The following is a 27,267-nucleotide window of genomic DNA, read 5'->3' as shown; positions in this document are numbered from 1 at the left end:
TTGGCAATCATTTCATTTCTGCATTAACAGTAAAGTTATGTTGCAGCCACACTCATTGGCCAGCATGATTTTTACTTTACATGTTAAAGATTGTTAATACAATGCTGAAGGCCTTGGAGATCAGCCTACTCCACAGTCTCTGCCGCCCCCATAGAATCCTGGAACTAGAGGGACTTAAGGACAGTATAGGATGTTCAGAAAGCTTAAGCCCTTGAAATTATAAGTGGATTGTAGATTCCTCAGTGAGGCCCTAGGCTGAGGGGTTACATTTATACTACTTCCCCAATATATTATTTTATATGGGTTACCTAGTGTTCATATCAGATGGATATAGGGGCTTAACATCTGGAAGGAAAATATCAGTTAATTTCAATTAAGACATAGTCAAAGATTTCTAGGGATTCATTAAAAAATTTATTTTAAAAAACAGAGCACATAAAAATACAAAGAAACCATGCACAAGAATTATAAATACAATGCCATACAGAGATCTGTACTTGGACTGGTGTTTTTCAATATATTTATAAATGATCTAGAAAGGAATATGATGAGGTAATCAAACTTGCAGATGATACAAAGTTATTCAGAGTAGTTAAATCACAAGCAGATTGTGACAAATTGCAGGATGATCTTGCAAGTCTAGAAAATTGGGCATCCAAATGGCAGATGAAATTTAATGTAGACAAGATGCATGTAGGGAAAAATTATCCATACTGTAATTACATGACGTTAGGTTCCATTTTAGGAGCTACCACCCAGGAAAAAGATCTAGGTGTCATAGTGGATAATACATTGAAATCATTGCTCAGTATGCTGTGGAAGTCAAAAAAGCAAACAGAATGTTAGGAATTATTAGGAAGGGAATGGTGAATAAAACAGAAAATGTCATAACGCCGCTGTATTTCTCCATGGTGAGACCATACCTTGAGTACTGTGTAGAATTCTGGTCACCACATCTCAAAAAAGATATAGTTGTTGTGGGAGTCTCAGTTTAGTGGACCCTTGGGCCGACCTGCTGGAGACTGGGAATAGATGGTCATTGTCTCTAATGAATAGCAGGCTGGGAGACGTAGATGCTCTTCACCCTGGAAGCTGGTACTCCCCCGGGAGGAGCCCGTAGGAGCCCAACCGCTGGAACTTAGGTGGCTTCACCCTTGGAAGCTGAAGCCCCCCCCCCCCAGGAGGAGCCTGTAGGGGCCCGGCCGCTGGGACTTAAGCGGGTCGTGGATCAGGACAGGTAACTGGAACCAGACTAGGACAGTAGCAATAATGTAACTGGGTTCGGGTTCTGGAACCAGGCAGGAACTATAGCAAGACTCAAGTACTGGAACCAGGCAAGAACTGTAGCAGGTAAACAGGAACCAAGCAGGTACTGTAGCAGGCAGGCAGGGACCAAGCAGGTACTGTAGCAAGCAGACAGGAACCAAGCAGGTACTGTAGCAAGCAGACAGGAACCAAGCAGGTACTGTAGCAGGCAGGCAGGGACCAAGCAGGTACTGTAGCAAGCAGACAGGAACCAAGCAGGTACTGTAGCAAGCAGACAGGAACCAAGCAGGTACTGTAGCAGGCAGGCAGGGACCAAGCAGGTACTGTAGCAAGCAGACAGGAACCAAGCAGGTACTGTAGCAGGCAGGCAGGGACCAAGCAGGTACTGTAGCAAGCAGACAGGAACCAAGCAGGTACTGTAGCAGGTAAACAGGAACCAAGCAGGTACTGTAGCAAGCAGACAGGAACCAAGCAGGTACTGTAGCAGGCAGGCTGGGACCAAGCAGGTACTGTAGTAGGAAGGCAGGAACCAAGCAGGTACTGTAGCAGGCAGGCAGGGACCAAGCAGGTACTGTAGCAGGCAGGCAGGAACCAAGCAAGTGCTGTAGCAGGAACGGAGCGACGAAGCCAAGCGAGTCACTCCGGGGCACAGCGCAACAGGAAACCAGGAAGCTAACCTGTTGCAAGGCGAGGACTGGATGGCCATGGCCGGCTTATCAAGGCTGCGGCATTTGATGTCAGGAACTGGGCGGGGTCACCACTGGCGGGAAACGGGCTAGAAAGGTGCCCAAGAGGCGCGCGCGCACGCACCTAGGAGCAGGACATCCTCAGGCACCTTTGCGGCGGCGCAGCCCTAGCGGGGCTGCGCCGCCAAACAGGCCACAAGCCAGGGCTCCGGAGGCGGGAGCAGGTCCAGAAACAAGGAGGTAAGGGCCGGGCTGCGGTGCTCGTGGCCAGGACCGCAACACATAGTTGCAATGGAGAAGGTACAGAGAAGGCCAACCAAAATGATAAAGGGGATGGAACAGCTCCCCTATGAGGAAAGGCTGAAGAGGTTAGGGCTCTTTAGCTTGGAGAAGAGACGGCTGAGGAGGGATATGAGAGAGGTCTTTAAGATCATGAGAGGTCTGGAACGGGTAGATATTTATTTATTTATTTGAATTTTTTATATACCGATATTCCTATAAAGAATATAGATCACACCGGTTTACAAAGAACTAAACTTTCGCTAGGAGGCGATACATTAAACAGTGAACATAATCCATTGAACAATTAGAAACAATTGGAATTAAGAAACAACAGCAAATCTAGAGCCAAAAAAAAAAAATTGTGAATCAATCATAAAATAAATAAATAAAATGAATGAAGCGAAAAAACATATAGTACATTATATGAATTATATATGAATTGGTTATTTACTCTTTCGGATAATAGAAGGACTAGGGGACAAGTAGTACATTTATTCAACGCACAATTAACTTTTGGAAATTGTTGCCAGAGAATGTGGTAAGTGCAGTTGGGTTTTAAAAAGGTTTGAACTTATAGAATAGCCACTGCTTATACTGGCATTAGTAGCATGGGATCTACTTAGTGTTTGGGTACTTGCCAGGAACTTGTAGCCTGGATTGGCCACTGTTGGAAACAGGATGCTGGGCTTGATGAACCCTTGATCTGACCCAGTATGGCAAGTTCATATGTTCTTATATTCTTATACTCTTAAAGAAACAATTATGAATATTGACTTATTCCATATATTCATGATTCTTTGTGAGCTGTGATACATTTTATTGGACCAAGGTAAGAATTATCCAGAGAAAATCAAAATATCTAAAAATATGTGGACTTTGAGGATTCAGAAGAGTCCTGTATGGTCTTTTATATTTCTGTTCTTCACCATCTTTGGATAATTTGTACACTGATCTAATAAAAGGTATCACAAAGTATAAAGAATCCAGAATATTGTTTTGGCAAGTCTGTTTCCTCCTTTTCCTTTTTTGAGCTTCTAGCTTAATTGTAATTTACTTCAACTGGACTAAAATGATATAAGCCTTAATTCTTAACTGCCCAGTTATTTTTTCCCTATTTTTATAAGGGATGTGCTTTTGTTTGAAATGAATGGGTAAAATATAATAAATGTGCCCATATTTGTTTCAGTTGTGGCCCCCAAAATGACGAGGTGGTTCCACAAATGTAACAAATCTCCCATTCATTTATGTTTCTCATTTATTGTTATCGCCCATTGAAGTCTATGTTTGTGTACTGCTAGAAAAAAAACACTGGTAATTATAGCAACCAGTTCTTTCTTGGTGACTATACCACCTTGTCAGAGCCATATCAGAGATGAGGCAGGACAACTGGGCAAGAAGACAACCAAGAAGACAAATCATGGCGCATCATCTTTTTAACTAGCTTAGAATAGTTATCCAAATCAAGTAATTTTGATGTTCTTCCACTGTAAATTCTTAGCATGTCCAAGAAGCTCTTTATTTCTTCTCTAGCTATTGGCAGAAAAGGATGTGCTACTAGAAACTTTCACAGAGCTTACAAACTTTGGGATCTTGCACTGTTAAAGGCTGCTTCTGCTCTTCTCTGTGCTGCAGTGGTCTCACAAACTCACTGTGCCTGAAAAAGAGGCTGTGCACAGCTTTTAGAAACATATAGAAACATAGAAACATAGAAATGACGGCAGAAGAAGACCAAACGGCCCATCCAGTCTGCCCAGCAAGCTTCACACATTTTTTCTCTCATACTTATCTGTTTCTTTTAGCTCTTGGTTCTATTTCCCTTCCTCCCCCACCATTAATGTAGAGAGCAGTGATGGAGCTGCATCCAAGTGAAATATCAAGCTTGATTAGTTAGGGGGTAGTAGGGGTAGTAACCGCCGCAATAAGCAAGCTACACCCATGCTTATTTGTTTTAACCCAGACTATGTTATACAGCCCTTATTGGTTGTTTTTCTTCTCCCCTGCCGTTGAAGCAGAGAGCTATGCTGGATATGCCTCGAAAGTGAAGTATCAGGCACATTTGGTTTGGGGTAGTAACCGCCGTAACAAGCCAGCTACTCCCCGCTTTGTGAGTGTGAATCCTTTTTTCTTCTCCCCTGCCGTTGAAGCTATGCTGGGTATGCGTGAAGTATCAGTTTTTCTTCTCCCCTGCCGTTGGAGCAGAGAACTATGCTGGATGTGCATCGAAAGTGAAGTATCAGGCACATTTGGTTTGGGGTAGTAACCGCCGTAACAAGCCAGCTACTCCCAGCTTTGTGAGTGCAAATCCTTTTTTCCACATTTCCTCTTGCTGTTGAAGCTTAGAGTGATGTTGGAGTCACAGTAACCATGTGTATGTTTATTGAATAAGGGTATTGTGTCCAGGCAGTAGCCATCATTCTGGCGAGTCACCCACTCTTCATTGGCGGCCTCTTGACTTTATGGATCCACAGTGTTTATCCCACGCACCTTTGAAGTCCTTCACAGTTCTGGTCTTCACCACTTCCTCCGGAAGGGCATTCCAGGCATCCACCACCCTCTCCGTGAAGAAATACTTCCTGACATTGGTTCTGAATCTTCCTCCCTGGAGCTTCAAATCGTGACCCCTGGTTCTGCTGATTTTTTTCTTATGGTAAAGGTTTGTCGTTGCCTTTGGATCATTAAAACCTTTCAAGTATCTGAAAGTCTGTATCATATCTCCTCTGCTCCTCCTTTCCTCCAGGGTGTACATATTTAGATTCTTCAATCTCTCCTCGTACGTCATCCGATGAAGATCCTCCACCTTCCTGGTCGCCCTTCTCTGTACCGCTTCCATCTTGTCTTTGTCTTTTTGTAGATACGGTCTCCAGAACTGAACACAGTACTCCAGGTGAGGCCTCACCAAGGACCTGTACAAGGGAATAATCACTTCCCTTTTCTTACTTGATATTCCTCTCTCTATGCAGCCCAGCATTCTTCTGGCTTTTGCTATCGCCTTGTCGCATTGTTTCGCAGACTTCATATCATTAGACACTATCACCCCAAGGTCCCTCTCCTGCTCCGTGCACATCAGCCTTTCCCCCCCCATCGAATACAGTTCATTCGGATTTCCACTCCCCATATGCATGACTTTGCACTTCTTGGCATTGAATCTCAGCTGCCATATCTTCGACCACTCTTCCAGTTTCCTTAGATCCCGTCTCATTCCACTCCTTCCGGCGTGTCCACTCTGTTGCAGATCTTAGTGTCATCCGCAAAAAGACAAACCTTACCTTCTATCCCGTCCGCAATGTCGCTCACAAAGATATTGAACAGGACCGGTCCCAATACCGATCCTTGCGGTACACCACTTAAAACCGCTCTCTCTTCAGAGAAGGTTCCATTTACCATCACACATTGTCTTCTGTCCGTCAACCAATTTGCAATCCAGGTCACCACCTCGGCACTCACTCCCAAGCTTCTCGTTTTATTGACCAGTCTCCTGTGCGGAACCGTATCAAAAGCTTTGCTGAAATCCAAGTATATGATATCGAGTGCTCTTCCTCGATCCAATTCCTTGGTTACCCAGTCAAAAAAGTCAATCAGATTTGTTTGACAGGATCTTCCCCTGGTGAATCCATGTTGCCTCTGGTCCATCAATTCTCCAGACTGTAGATAGTTCACTATTCTCTCTTTCAGCAGTGACTCCATTACTTTTCCCACCACCGAAGTGAGGCTAACCGGTCTGTAGTTGCCAGCCTCCTCCCTGTTCCCACTCTTGTGAAGCGGGACCACCACCGCTCTTCTCCAATCACTCGGCACCACTCCCGTTTCAAGGGATCTATTGAACAGGTCACACAGCGGACCCGCCAGAACATCTCTGAGCTCCCTCAATATCCTTGGATGAATCCCATCAGGCCCCATGGCTTTGTCCACTTTAAGGTTCTTTAGCTCTTCCCACACATTTTCTACTGTAAAAGGATTTTCATCTATTCCATTTCCTTCCAGTTTCTTGTTGTGTAGAGATGGTCCTTCTCCAGGGTCTTCTTTAGTGAACACAGAGCTGAAGTATTCGTTTAATATTTCTGCCATTTCTTCGTCTCTCTCCACACATTGATCATTATCACCTTTCAATTTCACTATACCACTTTGGACCTTTCTCTTTTCGCTGATGTATCTGAAAAATGTTTTGTCACCATTTTTTATCTCCTTGGCAATCCTCTCTTCCGCTTGACTTTTTGCCAACTTGATTAATTTCTTTGTCTCCCTCAGTTGAATCAAATATTCTTCTTTGTGTTCCTCCCTTTGGGATCTTTTATATTTCTTGAATGCTGTTCTTTTAGCTTTAATTTTGTCAGCCACCTCCTTTGAGAACCAGATAGGTTTCAATTTTCTTTTGCTTTTCTTTACATTTCTAACATATAGAGTAGTTGCCTTGGTGATTGCTCGTTTGAATTTGATTTTTCTCTTCAGTGAGATAGGATCAGGGTGGGAGATAGTGTGACTGGTTCTTTGATCCTTTTTCTTTAGGCAGGGGTACACACTAGCGGACAAATTTTCAAAGGGCCTCGCATATAAAAATCGAGACTTATGCATGTGGCCGGGCACTGCATGCACCACATTCATTTTCAAAAGGTCCCGCCATGCACGTAAGTCCCAATAAGTGCACAAGTGCTGGGCCCTGAAAAGGGGTGGGCCAGGGGGCATGATCTGGGTGGGAAGAAGCAGGGTGGAGCCAGCCAGGACAGCGGCCATTAGCCGCTGTTCCAGGGAAATGCACGCTGGCAGCCGGTCGGCTCGTGTAACTTGCTTCTGCTGAGGTGGAGCAATAAGTAATAAAATAAAAAATTTAGGGAAAGGTAGTTAGGTTTAGGGGTGGTGGTGAGTTTTGGGCAGTAATAGACAGCCGGCACCATCTTTAAAAATGGCGCAGGCCATCCAGTGCTCCTACCATGTGACAGGGGCCGGCCAATGGCACGGATACCCTGTCACATGGTAAGGGCAAAGGGCTATCGGTGCCATGTTTATTAGTGGCAGCCCACAGCCCGAGAGCGGGAGATCGCTCCCGGGACCCCCACTGGACCACCAGGTACTTTAAAAAAGTTTTTTTGGGGGGGGTCAGGAGGGTGGGGAATGCTAAAGGATGTGTTTTAAAGGGTCGGGGTGGGTTTTTTGTTTATCGGCTCGGGCGCAGCCGCTAAAAAAAAAAACCGATCAGACCGCACGAAAAAAATTCCCTGATAGTCCCCGAACCCGGAATCGGGACCAATTCCTGTTCAGATTCACATCTCTAATAAGTAACATGTCCCAAAGGAGCAGAAATCAGCATCCCCAGTCCACAGCATGGTCTCCAACTTCAAATGACCATCACCGAGGCGCCTCAACATGCACACCAAAAAGTTCCACGGGGTTCCAAAAATGAACTGCTGGAGAGGCAAGATGTGCTGCCTATGTGAGACAGTTTGCTGAATGTGAATCACAGCTAGTTTGCATAGTGCATAGATGACCAATATGTCTGGATGGAGCTGAGCAAGGAAAAAAACCCAAGCAAACACCACTTCTTTAGTAACCTCACATATTCTCCCATATAGGACCCCCACTCCCCTCCCAGCCCCTCAGAAATGAGACAAAAAGCTAACAATATTAATGAGTGAAACGACTCATCACCCCCCCCCCCCCTAAACAGGACTAGTAATATTTCCTAGCATTAATTAAAGAATAGGCCAGAGAACTACAACAGCTCCGGTAGGTATTGTAGAATAAAAAGGATATATAGCTGTAGAGAACATCAAGGCGCGCCGTCTGGTGCAGCAGCTGTGGCTGCTGGAATTTCTGGGTCAGTGTACGTACAGCCTGCACCGAGTCACAGATCTCTGACTTGCCATCATGGAGCACCTACAACCATGTTGGATATAACATGGCACAGGCCAGGCCCAGAATGCATAGCTCTTGCTTGACCTCCGTAAATGCAGCGCAGCAGTGCTACACCTCCACTGAATAGTCTTGAAAAATAAAGATGCGATGGCCCTGGAATTTGATTTCCTTTATTTTTCTGCTAGCATCAAGGAGGTGGCTCTTATCCTGAAAGTAATCACTGCATGTGGACATTCATTCACCTTGAACATAGCATAGAGCACTGTGGGTAGCCACATGGAGAAATATCCCACCGGGCCCATGCCTTCAACCCATTCTGGTATGCCAATAATTATTAAATTGTTGTGTCTACTCCAGTTTTCTAAATCGTCCTGCTTATACCCTCACTCCAGGACCTCCAGCTGCTGTTGCGAGGTAGTGAGCGACATTTCTAGTTCTTCCATGTGCTCAGTAAGGTTATCCAGCCTGGCAGTAGTTTTGTCCACCATAGAAAACCACTTGGAAGACCTTGTCTACAATGGACTCCAGCTTCGCATCTAGGCTGGACTGGATTTTGTCACCAAGTTGATTGATGGCAGCCTTAACGGCCTCCACTAGATTGGTGGGGAGTGGTCTGTCTGCCATATTTCCATCATCAGAGACCAGCTCTTTGCTGCAGGCTGCACGATCCGTCACATTTTTTCTACATGTTTGCTTAGCGCAAACGGTCTAGTCTCCTCAAAGCATGGGTCAGGTTTTTTTAGCTGCTTTTTCTGCCATTTCTTACCCATATTGGTCCTGAATTACCAGAGCTGATAGAAGGACCCGAAGCTGGGAGTGAGGGAAAGCTGACTAGCACCATGGCATCACATGACCCACATTTATTGTTATTTGATAAATCAATATGGTTGCCTAGTGCTCAATCCATAGTGAAAAAAATGCCCATTATAACAGATCTATTCACTGACAACAAACCAGACTTTATAGCGATCACAGAAACCTGGATAAAAAAACTCAGACAATGTCCTAATTAATCAAATAGAAGACCCAAACTACAAAACCATCTCAATCCCCAGACTGAAAAAAAAGGGGGAGATCGCATGTTAATCAGCAAAAAACCCTGCAACTAAAACTAATCACCTCCAAGATTTCTACACCTTTTGAAATTGCACTTTTTGACGCACCTAATTTACAAATCTGCTGGTATTCTGTCCTCCTAGCTCTCTGGAATGAAACTGCTCTCCAGTAATAGAATTCTTCATAGCCAACCTAACGCTCAATAAGCCAATCATCATCATTGGTGATTTCAACTTGCATATGGACTCTCAACCACTCACAGCCACATGCAAAACAATTATGGATACACTAGCAACAATGGGTCTAGAACAAATCATCAAAGTACCAACTCACAAAGCAGGATACACCCTAGACCTAATTTTTATCAACAAGGAAACCTGGGAGACACACCATTTCAAAACAACAAAAATACCTTGGTCAGATCACTCCCTAATCCAAGCCTCTCTCACCACAAAAAACCCACCAAAAGCCAAAACAACAACATAGCAAATTACACATACCGCCCCCCTTTCAACAGTGAAACACTCCAACAAAATCTACAAAATGAACTCAACAACATTGACTTCACAAATGCAGATACAGCCACAAACTCATGGATGAACATTACCAAAGACATAGCAGATAGAATAAATCCTACCATCATAAAATCAAGAAAAACCCAAAACACCAAAATCAATGGTACAACAACACTATAAGATCAGCCAAATGTGAACTCAGGAAAAAAGAGAGATCCTGGTGAAGAGCAAAACTAACACACTACTTAATGCCTACCAAACCCACCTAGCAAACTATAAAAAACTGATTCACAATGCAAAAAAAGACTTTTACTTGAACAAAATAAACAAATATCACCATAACCCAAGAATGCTATTCAACATCGTACAAACACTCACCAAACCTCCAAACGAACTACGAACACTCTCCAACACTATCAACAGCAATCACTTTGCAGATTACTTCACCAACAAAATAAAAAATCTAATAAACAATTCCTTCACCAACAACACATCCACCCAAACACCAAAAGAGCAACACAAAACTGCATCAACATGGACTAGCTTTGATTCTGTATCCTCTCTGGAAATCCAAAATATAATTAAAAAAATGAATACAGCAAACCATCCCATCGGCAGTATCCCCATTCAGACAATTAAATTGATTGTTGACTCAATAAACAAAACAATAACAGACATAATCAATCTTTACCTCACAGAAGGAAAATACCCAGAATGCTTAAAATCAGCAATCATTAAACCATTAATAAAAAAGATTAACCTAGACCCAGAGAACATTCAAAACTACGGACCCATATCAAACCTACCTTTCATTGCAAAAATCCTAGAAAAAATTGTCCAAACACAACTCTCCGATTACCTGGACACAAACAACATTCTTCACTCCTCTCAATCGGATTCAGGAAAAACTGCTCTCCTGCTCTCACTAAATGACACAGTCCTTAGAGCATTTGACAAAGGACAAAATTACCTATTAATCCTCCTGGATCTTTCAGCTGCATTCGACAAAGTCAACCATTCCATACTAATTGACAGATTATCTGAAATAGGAATCATGGGGAACACATTAAAATGGTTCTCTTCCTACCTAGCACATAGAAGTTTCGAAGTAATGTACAACAACAACCTCTTGAAGAAAGTAAACCTCAACACAGGAGTACTGCAAGGATCCGCCCTTTTAGCCACACTATTCAACATATACCTTCTACCAGTCTGCCATACACTAGAATGCCTTGGACTGACCCATTTCCTTTATGCTGACGATATACAAATTCTGATCCCTATACAGATTACCCGGGAAGAAACATATGATAGAACAGCCATCTTCCTTGCAGAAATAAAAAAACAATTAAATGACCTGAAACTAATAATAAACATTGATAAAACTGAATTAATCATACTAGACAAAAATAATAATAATGCCCTAATGAAGCCACTTATTACAGATAATCCAAAAACGTTAATCTCACCTGTCACCCATACACGTAATCTAGGAATCACCATTGACAAGGAGCTTTCATTCAATCCCCACATAACCAACAAGATTAAAGAAGGATACCACAAACTGCTGACACACAGACGTCTTAAACCATTCCTCACACAGGATGATTTCAGAACAGTGCTCCAACTACTCATCTTCTCTAACCTAGATTACTGCAATGCACTACTCCTTGGACTACCTCTCACTACCATACGTCCTCTCCAAATCCTACAAAACACTGCCGCCAGAATTCTAACTGGATAAAAAAAACATGATCGCCTCACACCAATTCTAATCTCGTTACAATGGCTCCCAATAAAATACCAAATAGAATACAAAGTTCTTACAACCATGCATAAAATAGTTACAGGACAACAAAACAACTGGCTAAGCAAACACATACAATCCAAGACGGAATCTACAATCGAGGAATAAAGGACTACTCAAGCTCCCTCAAGCAAGAAGCACAAGACTAATCACAACATGTGAGAGAGCCATATCCATCACCTGCCCTAAACTATGGAATGCTTTACCAATTGGAATAAGAACTCAACCATGAATAAAAATGTTCAAAAAAAGACTTAAAAACCTGGCTATTCATGAGAGCCTACTCAGACTCCCTCAATCAACCAATACACATATCAGACACTCATCCAACAACACAAAAAGGTCACATCCCCAGCTAAGTAATAATAATGTACAGGACTTATTCTAGCAGTATGAAAATCCAAGATTTAACAGTGAGTTAGAAATAACATACCCAGCCAAGTAGCAACACTGTAAAGGAAATAACCTTACAGATGGAAAGAACCTGCAATTGATAAGTGTGTAGAAAAAAACAGCAATATGTAACAATGTGAGGGAGAATAACTTGCAGTATCTAACAGTATGTAACTTGCAGTATGTAACGGTATGTAACACCTTTCAACTAGCACTATGGAACAGTATGTAACCTGCTGTATATAACACTAGGTAGGAAAAATGGAAAATAAGAAGGAGTACACATCAGTATGAAGGAAGTAACTTGCAGTATGTAACAAGGATGCAGGAGATAATAGGTAACAGCTTGTAGGAAATAATATGCATATGTAACAGCATGTAGGAAATATCTTCACAACAAGTAGCAACTCGCAGTAGGTAACAGCATGTAGGAATTTATTTGCACTAGGATATAACTTACAGGATATAACACTTTCAATACAGAGCAACGTGCAGTGTGTAACAATTTGATGTACAAGAATCTAGCAAATACAACTAACCTACAATACAAGATATGACTATTTGATGATAATGTTACAATTTTTGTTGCATGTTTATGTAAACTGTTTTGATGGCAAAACCGAATGACGGTATACAAAACACCACAAATAAATAAATAAACAGTGGGGGACAGAAATTTGTGAGTGTTGCAGTTGTGTTGGTGAAAAAAGCCATTTTAGCTCACTGGAATAACGAACATGAACCTACTTTGTAACATTGTAAAGATGTGATGAAAGATTATGCTTCACTAGAATTATTGTGTCAAACTGATTCTATGGCACAGACGTATGTTTTGAAATTAAGGGGATACTTTTTTTTGTGGAAAAGATTACTCTGAATGGGTTAAGGTGTATATTGTGAGCAACAATATAATCTGATATTTACATGCTTCTTTGCATTTCATCCTGTAGTAATGGGATTGCATGGTGGATACCTGGTGTGATTGTGGAATGAGTGTGATTTTTTTTGTTGGGGAAGGGTGTGATTGAGGGAAATTACAAATAAAGGAAAAATTGTAGTGGATAACTTTGTACAAGTCATTATAAATTTTGCTTTATATCAAGATTTGTTTTATATTGTAAATGTGAACGTATTATATGTTACTCACTAATAAAAAGATTAATAAAAAAAAAAAAAGGTGGGGGCTTTCAAGGTATCCATTGCTTTGCACATTTTCTGCACACGCCCTGAGACTGGAGTCCACCAATTATGGAAATCCATTCCTGAAGAACCTGATAGACAGGTGCATTTCTATAGAAGCATGAAGGCAGGCCATCTTTTCAATGAGAAGCAGGAAGAATTTGTATGCCTTACAAGCATCTGATTCAAGATGTTGGCACCTGCTGGATTTCAACCTATACGATGCTGCAGGGGATTACTGGAATAGCAGACCCTCCTTTATCATCTGGCTTTGGAAACAGAAATTGGTGTGCATTTCCCACTGGACATCATGGTACAAATCTTGAAGTCCATCAAGGATGCCACAGAGGATCTGAGTTCCAGAGGCACTACCCTTGGTGGGATCATTCCTATAATAGTTATCCTGGAGGAAAAGTTAGAAGGCTTCCAAATGCTGTTTTGAATTGTATAGACTCTGTACAGTTGTGCAGTTCAAAGCAACTGTTGCGGTTCTGGCTGCGAGCACCGCGGCCAGGCCCTTACCTCTGGGCTCCCGGACCTGCTCCTGCTTCCAGAAGCCTGGTTTGTGGCCTGGTTGGTGGCGTCCCCGCTGGGTCCGCGCCGCTGCGAGCCCTCCCATGGATGCCCGGCTCCTAGGCGCGTGCGTGCGCCACTTGGGCGCTTTTCTAGGCCATTTCCCGCCAGTGGTGACTCCGCCCAACTCCTGACATCAGACACCGCGGCCTTGATAAGCCGACCGCAGCCATCCAGTCTTTGCCTTGCAACGGGTTAGCCTCCTGGTTTCCTATTGCGCTGTGCCCCGGAGTGACTCGCTTTGCTTCGTCGCTCCATTCCTGCTACAGTATCTGCCTGGTTCCTGCCTGCTTGCTACAGTACCTGCTTGGTTCCTGCCTGCCTGCCTGCTACAGTTCCTGCCTGGTTTCAGTACCCAAATCCTGCTACAGTTCCTGCCTGGTTCCAGTACCCAAGTCTTGCTACGGTTCCTGCCTGGTTCCAGAACCCGAACCCAGTTACAGTATTGCTACTGTCCTAGTCTGGTTCCAGTTACCTGTCCTGATCCATGACCCGCCTAAGTCCCAGCGGCCGGGCCCCTACGGGTTCCTCCCGGGGGGGCTTCGGCTTCTAAGGGTGAAGCCACCTAAGTCCCAGCGGTTGGGCTCCTACGGGCTCTTCCCGGGGGAGTACCAGCTTCCAGGGTGAAGAGCATCTACGTCCTGCCTGAACATCTGCCTCCCGGCCTGCTATTCACTAGAGACATTGACCACCTTTCCCAGTCTCCAGCAGGTCGGCTCAAGGGTCCACTAAACAGAGAGTCCCAAAACAGCAACTTTTATCCCAGGTAGCAGAGGAGGAGGCAGCCTCAGGCACCACTGATCAATTCCTACTATTGCTGAAGAGAATGGTGTGTGTGTGTGTGTGTGGGGGGGGGGGGAAGGAAAGCAGGTAAGAGTGAGAGGGGGGTAGGAAGGAAGATACAGCATGAGGCAGAGGAAGATTGAGAGAGATAAGAAGAGAGATATGGGCTGTGGGGTCAGGAGAGAAAGAGAGAAAGAAGAGAGACCAATGGGGGCAGGGAGACTAAAAGGTAAAGGTATTCAGTTGCCCTGGGCTTCATAGTCTCTTTCATATATTTACTAGCAATATACACACTCTACTTGTGCATACATATTTTTTCACTCATACCCATAATTCATTCTTATATACAGTCTTAGAGGGTCATTTTCTAACGGGATCTAACCTAGATCGGGGCGGAGTCGGGGCGGCGACAGCACTGGAAGGGGAGGAGTCATGGCGGCACTGGGGCGGACACGGCGGAGACATCGCTGGTGGAGAAAAGGTAAGAACCCTTATCGCTGCCAGTAATGCGCCCAATAGCATCTTTCACGGTGGCGCTATTGGTTTGCGAAAGCCAGCAGTGATAACACCGTGGTGGTGCGATCGCTGCCGGCTTTCGCAGGCCCATCCCCCGCTTCGCCCCCGCCCCCCCGGTACCGTGCAATTCTCAAAGGCCTGCGATTTTAGAAAATCCAGGCCTTAGTCTTACTTTTGGCATGCCCCAAAGAAATCCCTGGATCTTATCTGTAGTAAAGCACACAATCAGTATAATTGCACATGACTTTTCTAAGCACACCTAAGATTCCATCTCCCATAATATATAACGATGAATATGCATGAAAGAGATTTGCATATTCATTGTGGCTGTCCTGAAAACCTGACCTGTTTGTGGCTCTCAAGGACTGGAGTTGGCCACCCCTGTTCTATACTGTAAGACTACACCTACTTATACACACTGCTTTTAATTTAATTCAATATATTCAACTCTCTCTATGACATTTCTATCAGATTGGGTTCCATGTAAACAGGAAATTTCTTCTATAAAATGATGTCAACTTGTGGTGCTGTTGGCAGCTGGGCATTGAAACGATATGTGTCATCTCTGAAAAATGATCCAGAATCACTGTACATTCAGACAAGGTCAGAAGATTAATAATAAATTCCATGGAGAGATGGATTCAAAGTATTAAATTAACTAGGAGTGCTCATAATTTACCAGAAGGAATTTCATGGGGAGCCTTAGTTCTGGCACATACAGGATAGATCAAGCCATGTCTTGCAATCCACCAGAAGATACTAGAAATTAATTCAGTGAATTTGTTAATCCCAGGATAACCTGAGATCTTGGAGTCCTATCCCCATTTGATAACATCCAGGCAACAGTTATTGGCACAAAGGTACAGCCGTAGATTCCTGAGCTGCGGATTATTGTAGAATCTTTTCCAAGAGATCACTCTTTATTAGAGATGTGCATTCGTTTTTGCCGAATTGGAAAATTGCAACGAAATTGTCCAATTCGGCATGTTTCAGGGAGCCCGAAAAAAATCTGGATTTTCCTGTTTTTTCGCAAAAATTCGTTTTTCCGATTAGTGCGCACTAACGGGAGTCAGTGCGCGCTAACTCCCCGTTAGTGCGCACTAACAAAAAGTAACAAAATCTAACGGTTTTTGTTAGTGCGCACTAACAGAAGTTAGTGCGCGCTAACGGAGATTTAGCGCGCACTAACGGGGAGTTAGCGCGCACTAACTAAAAATCGATTTTTCGCGAAAAAAAAGACCTAAACCGAAAAAACCCGACATTTTCCATGGCGGCCGAAAAACGAAGAACGACACGAACACAAAAAATGATGCACATCTCTACTCTTTATAGTATTCATGACAATTGAAGAAGCTGATATAATGGTGACCTTATCCTGAAGTGTGAGGGCTTTTTCTGAGAACTGTTGCAAAAGAGTATCTGCCTTTACATTCTTTGAACCAGGATGGTAAAAATAATAAACTGAAATTAGGCAAAGAATAAGGCCCATTGAGCCTGCCGAAGATTCAGTTGCCTAGTAGCCTCTCTGTAAAGTAGGTTCTTATGATCCATAAGGATCATAACTGGTAAGGAAGCCCCTTCCAACAGATGTTGACACTCTTTCCTGGTAAGCAGTTCCAAAGTAACAAAAATGCTAATGTGATGGAGAAGCTCCCTTGTTTTGAAAAGAGACAACTGAGAGGGGGATATGATTGAGATTTATAAAATTATGATTGGGGTGGAACAGGTGAATAGGGACCAGTTATTTACCCTTTCAAACAACACTAGGACTAGGGGACAATCCATTAAATTAGCAATTGGCAGCTTTAACACAAATCATAGGAAATATTTTTCATTCTGTGCTCTATAAACCTATAAAATCTGTTGCCAGAGGCAAATGCCATAGTCGGATTCAGAAAAGGATTGGCCATGTTCTTGAAGTATAAGTCCATTAACAGTTTTTTTTAGCCAGGTAGACATGGGAAAGCCAGCATTTACCCTTGATAGTGAGATACAAGAAATATATTTACTATTGGGAATCTGCTGAGTACATGTTACCCACTACCCAGACTGGCCACTATTGGAGACAGGATACTGGGCTTGAACTGATCACACTGCACTTCTGGTGGTTCTATCTTTTAAGGAGATGAGCTAACCTAGATTTTGTGCCAGGGTCATTTCAGAAACAACTACATCATGGTAGAATTCATTATCATTGAACACTAGGCTGGAGATTAGCATGTTTTGTAAAAAAGGTGGATGCCTGGCCTTTTTCTAAATTGACTTGGTAGGGCTCTTTGAACATATGCATGCTATCGTATTTTGCAAATATAATTTGGTGGTTTTTATGTATATAGGAGGTTTTTCTAGGTGGTAGTGTGTGATCTATTCTGGTGATTGGCTGCTGGAATGGGAATGAACCTGAAACTGTTTATGATGGTTGCTTTTATTTTATTCTGTTTTAAAATGTATCTTTTCAACTCTATATGATCTTGGGCAACCCTTTTTGGGACAGGAATGTAATTTATAAAACGTTTGTAGCTATTCATCTCTGGCAGTTTTCCAGGAGCAAAATGGGTGAACCAACTGCTCCAGTATTTTGTGAAAATGAATATCAGTAATGAAAATAGCTCTAATATTTTAATGTGATAGCTACAGAAACACATTTATTTTCAAGGCAGAGTACTTTTTCGGGATATAGTACCTTCCATTTCGATAATGATTTCTTTTCTTCTCTCCTTGTCATTTTACTGTCCTGCATTCATTACACATAGAAAATATTCTTTCCAAACACAAATCATAGCTAGCAGCTGAAAACAGCAATAACTGCCAGAACAGAACATTATGTGCCAAATGTCACAAATTAACTCTTTGTTTGGCTGCACATGAATGCCTGGAGACTCTGTACAGTTTATAGAGAAAGCTAAATATTAGAGCTTCAAAAAGGTATGTTTGTGATCAAAAACAAGAAAATTAAAAATGGTCCGAGGAATAAAAGAGCTTGCAAGACAGCTAAATTCGCTGGTATATCTTGCCTTCCTCCTTTCTCTAAGAATTACCATCAGGAAGACTTTGAGCCTTTCATTTTTCCTTTATTTTTAATCCCATTTAAGAAGTAAGGGCCTGGTTTTCATATGAGTCTAGCCAACTAGCAAAGTACTTAGTCAGATAAATTAATTGAGGTGAAAATGTTACCCGTTGCTAGGCTGCTAGATTTACATGCTCAAATTTTGGTTGGTGAAGGGGGCAAGGGCAGATCAGGAGAAAAAAGTTATCTGCTTAGAGTTTGTTTTCAGTGTTAGATGGCTATCCTTAGATGAAGTTATAGCCGGCTTAAATCTAGCTGCCTTTTTTGAAACAGCTAGACTTAAACCTATTTTCAATTGCTACTTTGATGGCTAGTGTTACAGTTCTGAAAGGTAGATCCCTAGCCCGAGGTGGAGTTTGTGCCACCTGTGGAGGAACCCCCACAGGTCCCCACCGTTGGAAGGAGAGGCTGGGATGAAGCAGAGACCCTGCAGGAGCTTCACCACTACCAGTCCACGTTCCCCTTGGATTGAGCCCTTGGGTGCTGGGGCTGGCTGGACTTACGTGGGGTCCCTGAATGCGGGTGAAAAGCTGGAAAGGATTCCCTGATCTGGGACTTCTGTGGGTGGCAGTCTGAAGTGTAGAGCGAGACCCAAAGCGGAGCGAGACCCAACAACAGAAGGCCTGGCGTGGGTCAGGACTAGAAGACGGACTCCCAGGTGCTGGGTCGGACCAGGCAGCAGAAAGCAGAGTCGTGTTCCAGGCGAAAGGTCGGGACAGGCGGCAATATTCGGAGTCAAGTTCCAGGCAAAAGGACGGATTCCAGGAGAGTCAAGTAGTGTGAAGAAACCAGGAGAGATCCTCCGAGGAGGAAAAGGACACAAGGACCAAGAGCCAAGAAACCAAGGCAAAGTCTGAGGTGCAGACCTTACCTTAAATGGAGCAGAGCCAGGTGGGGCCTGTGGGAGGGACCGTGGCAATTTCCTGTCATGGTCCCTTTAAATGTGGAGAAGAGCCACGAGTGCGGCTTTAGGGAGGCCCGGCTGGGGAGGAACCAGCACAGGAAGAGCAGGCAAGTCGGCTGGCCCTGAGACGTGGCCTAGCTGTGTGACGGTCGGCACGGTTGGGAGGAGCCGTGCCGAGGACGGCTGCCTGCCATAGCCCATGAGCCCAGAGCAGCGGGACCACAGCACTAAGTGGCGGTTGCCGGACGCCATGGCCGGCAGCCATAACAGTACCCCCTCCCTTAGGCCTCCCCCTAGAAGGCTTGGGTATTCCAGGGTGATTGGCATGGAATCTCCTGATAAGATCCTTGTCTAGGATGTTAGGAGTGGGTTCCAAGGTTTCTCTTCAGGCCCGAATCCCTCCTAGGCTAGAACATAAGAACATAAGAAATTGCCATGCTAGGTCAGACCAAGGGTCCATCAAGCCCAGCATCCTATTTCCAACAGAGGCCAAACCAGGCCACAAGAACCTGGCAATTACTCAAACACTAAGAAGATCCCATGCTACTGAATAAATTAATAGCAGTGGCTATTCCCTAAGTAAACTTGATTAATAGCCATTAATGGACTTCTCCAAGAATTTATCCAACCTTTTTTGAACCCAGCTAATCTAACTGCACTATCCAAATCCTCTGGCAACAAGTTCCAGAGCTTTATTGTAAAAAATAATTTTCTCCGATTAGTCTTAAATGTGCTACTTGCTAACTTCATGGAATGCCCCCTAGTCCTTCTATTATTCGAAAGTGTAAATAACCTATTCACATCTACTCATTCAAGACCTCTCATGATCTTAAAGACCACTATCATATCTCCCCTCAGTTGTCTCTTCTCCAAGCAGAACAGCCCTAACCTCTTCAGCCTTTCTTCATAGGGGAGCTGTTCTATCCCCTTTATCAGTTGCCCTTCTCTGTACCTTCTCCATCGCAACTATATCTTTTTTGAGATGCGGCAACCAGAATTGTACATAGTATTCAAGGTGCGGTCTCACCATGGAGCGATATAGAGGCATTATGACATTTTCCGTTTTATTAACCATTCCCTTCCTAATAATTCCTAACATTCTGTTTGCTTTTTTGACTGCTGCAGTACACTGAGTTGACAATTTTAAAGTATTAACCACTATGATGCCTAGATCTTTTTCCTGGGTGGTAGCTCCTAATAGGGGTGTGCATTCATTCCCTACGAATTGGTAATCCGCAATGTATAGGGACATATTCGTTGTATTCGTGGGGAAGCAAAACGTATCGCTATTCCCCACGAATACAACAAATCTTTGCCAAATTATTTGGCCGTCTAAAGGAGCCAAGTTAAACAAACCCCCCACCCTCCTGAACCCCCAAGACTTAACAAAACTCCCTAGTGGTCCAGCGGGGGGTCCAGGAACCATCTCCTGCACTCACACCCTCGGCTGCCGGTTTCAAAATGGCGCCAATAGCCTTTGACCTACTATGTCACAGGGGCTACCGGTGCCATTGGTCAGCCCCTGTCACATGGTAGGAGCAATGGATGGCCGGCACCGGTAGCCCCTGTGACATAGGAAGGGCAAAGGCTATTGGCGCCATTTTGATTAGTGGCAGCCGACGGTCCGAGTGCAGGAGGTCGCTCCTGGACCTCCGCTGGACTTTTGGCAAGTCTTGTGGGGGCCGTCAGCTGCCAGTAATCAAAATGGCACCGATAGCCTTTCACCTACTATGTCCCAGGGGCTAACGGTGCCATTGGTCAGCCAGCCATCCATTGCTCCTGCCTTGTGACAGGGGCTGACCAATGGCACCAATAGTCCCTGTGACATAGTAGGTCAAAGACTATCAGCGCATTTTGAAACTAGCAGCTGAGGGTGTGAGTGCAGGAGATGGCTTCCGGACCCCCCGTTGGACCACCAGGGAGTTTTGGTAAGTCTTGGGGGGGGGGGGGGGTCAGGAGGGTGGGGGGGGGGTTGCAGTTAATTTAATTTTATCCGGGACGAATAAGAATTAACAAATAAACGTATCAGGGGCTCCCCTTGCCGAATGCAACATATCTGCCCCTCGACGAATATGAATCCCGAATGCAAAGTATGGCATCCCTCTGCACATCCCTAGCTCCTAATATGGAACCTAACATCGTGTAACTACAGCAAGGGTTATTTTTCCCTATATGCAACACCTTGGACTTGGACACATTTAATTTCATCTGCCATTTGGATGCCCAATCTTCCAGTCTTGCAAGGTCCTCCTGTAAAGTATCACAATCCGCTTGTGATTTAACTACCCTGAATAATTTTGTATCATCCGCAAATTTGATAACCTCACTCATCATATTCCTTTCCAGATCATTTATATATATTAGCGATGTGAATCGTTTTTTAACGATTAAAATTATCGTCCGATAATTTTAATATCGTCTTAAATTGTTATAGAACACGATACAATAGAAATTCTAACGATTTATCGTTAAAAATCGTTAAATCGTGTTAGTGCGCACTAACTCCGAGTTAGTGCGCACTAACTCGAGTTAGTGCGCACTAACTGAAAATGATACAAATTGACACTTTCCAGGTCAGTAAAGCTCAGTTAGGAATAAATATGTGTTCCTATTGGCTGGCTGCCCTCTTATCTATTGATGTTAACCAGGTTCCCACTGAGGTGATGGTTGGGGGGATGGGAAATGGAAATGGAAACTCAGGAACACTAACAGAAAATGATACAAATTATTGATACTATCCAGGTCAGTAAAGGTCAGTTAGGAATGAATATGTATTCCTATTGGCTGGCTGCCCTCTTACCTATTGATGTTACCAAGGTTCCAACTGAAGTGATGGTTGGGGGGATGGGAAATGAAAACTGTTGGTAGTTGACAAAAAACGTAATGTGATCAGTCAATATGACTAGAACCTGTGCCCTATTCCTGATACCAGGGGTGTTGTGATCTTCCTGCACTCAGTGCCCTATCCCTGATACCAGTCTGAGACAGCTCCCTCCCTGCAGTACTAGTGAGAGGCTGGCTTCACAGACAGGGGGGAGCTGCCTGACCCTCACTCCTGACTTCCCCCATGTCCCAGCTAGTGAATGGTGTGTGGGTGAGGGGGGGGGGGGGGGGAGGATGGTGAAGTCTGAGACAGCTCCCTCCCTGCATTACTAGTGAGAGGCTGGCTTCACAGACAGGGGGGGAGCTGCCTGACCCTCACTCCTGACTTCCCCCATGTCCCAGCTAGTGAATGGTGTGTGGGTGAGGGGGGGGGGGGGGGGAGGATGGTGGAGTCTGAGACAGCTCCCTCCCTGCATTACTAGTGAGAGGCTGGCTTCACAGACAGGGGGGAGCTGCCTGACCCTCACTCCTGACTTCCCCCATGTCCCAGCTAGTGAATGGTGTGTGGGTGAGGGGGGGGGGAGGATGGTGAAGTCTGAGACAGCTCCCTCCCTGCATTACTAGTGAGAGGCTGGCTTCACAGACAGGGGGGAGCTGCCTGACCCTCACTCCTCCGGGGTATTGTGATCTTCCTGCACACAGTGCCCTATCCCTGATACCAGGGGTGTTGTGATCTTCCTGCATGCAGTGCCCTAACCCTATTAATACCAGGAGTGTTGTGATCTTCCTGCACGCAGTGCCATATCCCTAATACCAGGGGTGTTGTGATCTTCCTGCACACAGTGCCCTATTCCTGATACCAGGAGTGTTGTGATCTTCCTGCATGCAGTGCCCTATCCCTGATACCGGGATGTGTGCAAGAAGATCCCAAAACCCCCGGTATCAGGAATAGGGCACTGTGTACAGGAAGATCACAACACCCCTGGTATTAGGGATAGGGCACTGTGTGCAGGAAGATCACAACACTCCTGGTATTAATAGGGATAGGGCACTGTGTACATGAAGATCACAACACCCCTGGTGCCAGGGATAGGGCACTGTGTGCAGGAAGATCACAACACCCCTGGTGCCAGGGTTAGGGCACTGTGTGCAGGAAGATCACAACACTCCTGGTATTAATAGGGATAGGGCACTGTGTGCAGGAAGATCACAACACCCCTGGTGCCAGGATTAGGGCACTGTGTGCAGGAAGATCATAACACTCCTGGTATTAATAGGGATAGGGCACTGTGTGTAGGAAGATCACAACACTCCTGGTGCCAGGGTTAGGGCACTGTGTGCAGGAAGATCACAACACTCCTGGTATTAATAGGGATAGGGCACTGTGTGCAGGAAGATCACAACACCCCTGGTGCCAGGGTTAGGGCACTGTGTGCAGGAAGATCACAACACTCCTGGTATTAATAGGGATAGGGCACTGTGTGCAGGAAGATCACAACACCCCTGGTGCCAGGGTTAGGGCTCTGTGTGCAGGAAGATCACAACACTCCTGGTATTAATAGGGATAGGGCACTGTTTGCAGGAAGATCACAACACTCCTGGTATTAATAGGGTTAGGGCACTGTGTGCAGGAAGATCACAACACTCCTGGTATTAATAGGGATAGGGCACTGTGTGCAGGAAGATCACAATACCCCTGGTATCAGGGTTAGGGCACAAGTTCTAGTCACATTGACTGATCACATTACTTGTTTTGTCAAGCAACAACTGTTTCCATTTCCCATCCCCCATATACTGTCAGTGGGAAGCTTGGTAACATGAATAAATAAGAGGGCAGCCAATAGGAATACATATTCATTCCTAAACTGACCTTAACTGACCTGAAAAGTGTCAAATTGTATCATTTTCAGTTAGTGCACACTAACTCCCGTTAGTGCGCACTAATCGGAAAAAACGATTTTTAACGATTTTTTAACTAAAAAATCGTGCCTAACACGATTTTCTTGCCCTGCCACACAATTTCTATCATTAAGACGATATGGAAAACGATTCACATCTCTAATATATATATTGAAAAGCACTGGTCCAAGTACAGATCCCTAAGGCACTCCACTGTTTACCTTTTTCCACTGAGAAAATTGATCATTTAATCCTACTCTCTGTTTCCTGCCTTTTAACCAATTTGTAATCCACGAAAGGACATCACCTCCTATCCCATGATTTTTTAGTTTTCTTAAAAGCCTCTCATGAGGGACTCCCACTTGCAGCCTCACTTCCAGACATCGAGGATCTCACGGACTTCGTATATGCTCTCCTCCTCCGCCCTAGCTGTGGAACTTCAGGGACCTTCCGAGTAGGGCAGGTAAAGACTAGAGGTTTCAAAAGAGACACGTGGAAGAAATTATGGATCTTCAGGGTGGCTGGCAGACGAAGCTGGTAGGTCACTGGACCTAGCTGCCGAAGCACTGAGAAGGGACCAATGTAGTGAGGGGCCAGTCGCATTGATGGGACCCTTAGATGGATGTGGCTGGTGCTATGCCACACCTTCTCTCCAGGATGGAATCGTGGAGCTGGTCTTCGATGTTGATAAAAAAATCTTTTTGCCGTGCGAGCCGCCTTTAGAAGCATCTGCTCGGTGTGGACCCAGAATCTCTTTAGTTGTATAGCTGTCTATTGGGCTGCAGGCAAGGGGACGGGCAGTGGCAGAGGTAAGGGCAGCCTGTGTTGTCTTCCAAAAACAATTTGAAAGGGAGAGGTCCCAGTGGAGGTAGAGGGATGCAAGTTGTGAGAGAACTCGGCCCAGGGAAGGAGTGCTGCCCAGTCATCCTGGCGGGTGTTCACATACAATCGTAGAAATTGTTTTAAAGTATGATTAGTTCGTTCCGCCTGGCCGTTAGCTTGAGGGTGAAAAGCGGTGGTAAAATCCAAGGAAATGTGGAACTTTTTGCAGAGGTTGAGCCAATATCTGGCTGTGAATTGAGGACTGCAATCGGACGTGATGTGCTGCAGTATGAACAGTTGGGCCAGACAGGGGGCAGAAGGGAGGCCAGGTAGGGGATTAAAGTGTGCCATTTTAGAAAATCGGTCCACCACTACTCATACCACTGTGTTGCCTTCAGATGGTGGAAGGTCCACGATGAAGTCCGTGGAGATATGTGTCCATGGCTTTGTGGGGATCGGAAGAGGTTGTAATAGCCCCCATGTTTTTCCTACTGGGATCTTGTGCTGAGCACAGACTGGGCACGAGTTGATATATGCCCGAATATCCTTGCGCATCTCAGGCCACCAGTAATACTGCTGGAGGAGGGTTTGAGTCCGTGCTCATCCTGGATGTCCGGCTACCTGGGAGTCATGAACCCAGGCTAGGACTTTGCTACAAAGCCTCTTTGGGACCACAGTTTTCCCTGGCTGGACTGTTAGCATGGCAGAAAGGATGATACAAGCTGAGTCTATGATGTTTTGGATAGGCTTTTCCATGTCCTCAGCAGAGAATGAACGGGATAAGGTGTCCGCTTTAATGTTTTTACTAGTTGGTCGGTAGCGGAGTTCAAAATTGAAAGAAGAGCGCCCTGCTGGCTTAGTGTGGATTCAGACGCTGGGCTTGCTGGAGATACACCAGGTTCTTATGGTCTGTGTAGACCAAAATACAGTGTTGTGCCCCCTCCAGCCATTGACGCCAATCCTCAAATGAGAACTTAATGGCTAGGAGCTCCTTGTCGCCGATAGAATAATTGCTGGAGAGCTCGTAATCCACTAGGTTGAGACCACTCTTGGATACATCTCAGCTTAGTTGGGTCCATCTGGAAGCCACGATTCAAGACAATGTACCCCAGGAAAGGTAGGAATTCCCTTTCAAAAATGCACTTCTCTAACTTGGCATAAAGTTGATTCTCCCTCAGACATTGCAGGACTTGTGCGACATGCTGTCGATGCGTATGTAGGTCACGGGAAAATATCAGGATGTCGTCTAGGTAAAACACTATGCATTGATAGAGAAGATCTCGGAATATTTCATTTATAAGGTGTTGGAAGATGGTGGGAGTGTTGGTAGGTCCGAATGGCATAAGGTGGTACTCATAATGGCCGTTCCAGGTATTAAAGGCTGTCTTCCATTCTTCACCCTCTTGTAACCGGATCAGGTTGTAGGCCCCTCAAAGGTCCAATTTCGAGAAGACCCTAGCTCCTTGCAGAAGGTCAAAAAGCTCGGCTATCAAAGGCAATGGGTACCAATCCTTCATGGTAATGGCATTTAGACCATGAAAGTCGATGCAAGGGCATATAGTCTCGCCTTTCTTGCCAACAAAGAAGAAGCTGGCCCCAGCTTGGCACGTCAACCATCGGCTAAACCCCTTCTGAATGTTATCCTGGATATACTCGGACATGGCATGAGTCTCCAGAATGGACAATGGATAGACCCTCCCGCAAGACGGGGTGGCTCCAGGAGCAAGGTTAATTGCGCAATTGAAGTCTTGATGCAGGGGCAAGATGTCTGCAGCCTTCTTGGAGAACACATTGGCAAACTGGTTGTATTGCTTAGGCAGACCCTCCACGAGCAATGTGCAGAGGCAATTGCAGGAGAGGGGCAACCCTTTTAGGCAAGTTTCACGGCATGCAGAACCCCAGTGGGTTAATCACAGAGATGTCCAATCGAACTGAGGGTTGTGATGATGCAACCAAGGTATGCCAAGGACAGCAGGGTGGATGGACTTCGGGATGACATGTAGGGTGATGTGTTCCGTATTGCTCGGTTCAATACGGCACTGTGTGGTGTGTTATTTTCCTCGGAAGGGGGTCTCTGCAGATGGAAGAGAGAGTTAAAGGTCTCAGGCATGGTCGGGTAGGGATAAGCAGCTGTTCTACAACATCCTGCAGGATGAAATTTCCTCCTTCGTTACCTCCCAGGGAAAGGGTCACAGGCAAGGTAAGAGGGGGAACAGGTAAGGTTAGGCCTAGGGTCACTCCCCCAGTGTAGCCTAGGCCTTGGAGTTTCCCGGACAAATTGGGCAGAGAGCAATGAGGTGGCCGGATCCTCCACAGTAGAGACAGAGGCCCGCCTTATGGCACCTTTGCCATTCCTCCAGGGAAAGTGGTCCTCGTCCTAACTGCATGGGTTCTTTGACTGTCCCCTTGGTGGTCGGAGCAAGCCGAGAGGTGGGGAAAGATGGCTGTGGAGGAGTAGAAACTGTCATGCGCCTTCTCGAGCCCTGAAATTTGCGAGCCCTTTCCTGCTGGCGGCGGTCAATCTGGGTCACCAGCTCAATAAGGATGTCAAGTGAGAGTGGGAGCTCCCGAGCCTCCAGCTCATCCTTGACCTTGGTGGGCAGCCCATCAAGGAATAAGTCCAAAGACAGCTCTCCTCCCAGTGGAGTTCCAAAGCTAGGGTTCTGAACTCTATCATGTAGTCAGCAAGAGAACGTCCCCCTTGGCGGATATGCAGAAGGTTGATACTGGTGGCCACATGTCTTCCCGGGTCCTCAAACACCATCTGGAATAGCTCTAAGAAGCAAGGAAGATCTTGTAGTACTGGATCAGAATGCTCCCACACTGGGTGGCCCAGGCCAGGGCCTTGC

Source organism: Rhinatrema bivittatum, chromosome 2, assembly GCF_901001135.1.
Source record: "Rhinatrema bivittatum chromosome 2, aRhiBiv1.1, whole genome shotgun sequence".
NCBI classification, from domain to species: Eukaryota; Metazoa; Chordata; class Amphibia; order Gymnophiona; family Rhinatrematidae; genus Rhinatrema; species Rhinatrema bivittatum.
This window is presented reverse-complemented; position numbering follows the sequence as displayed.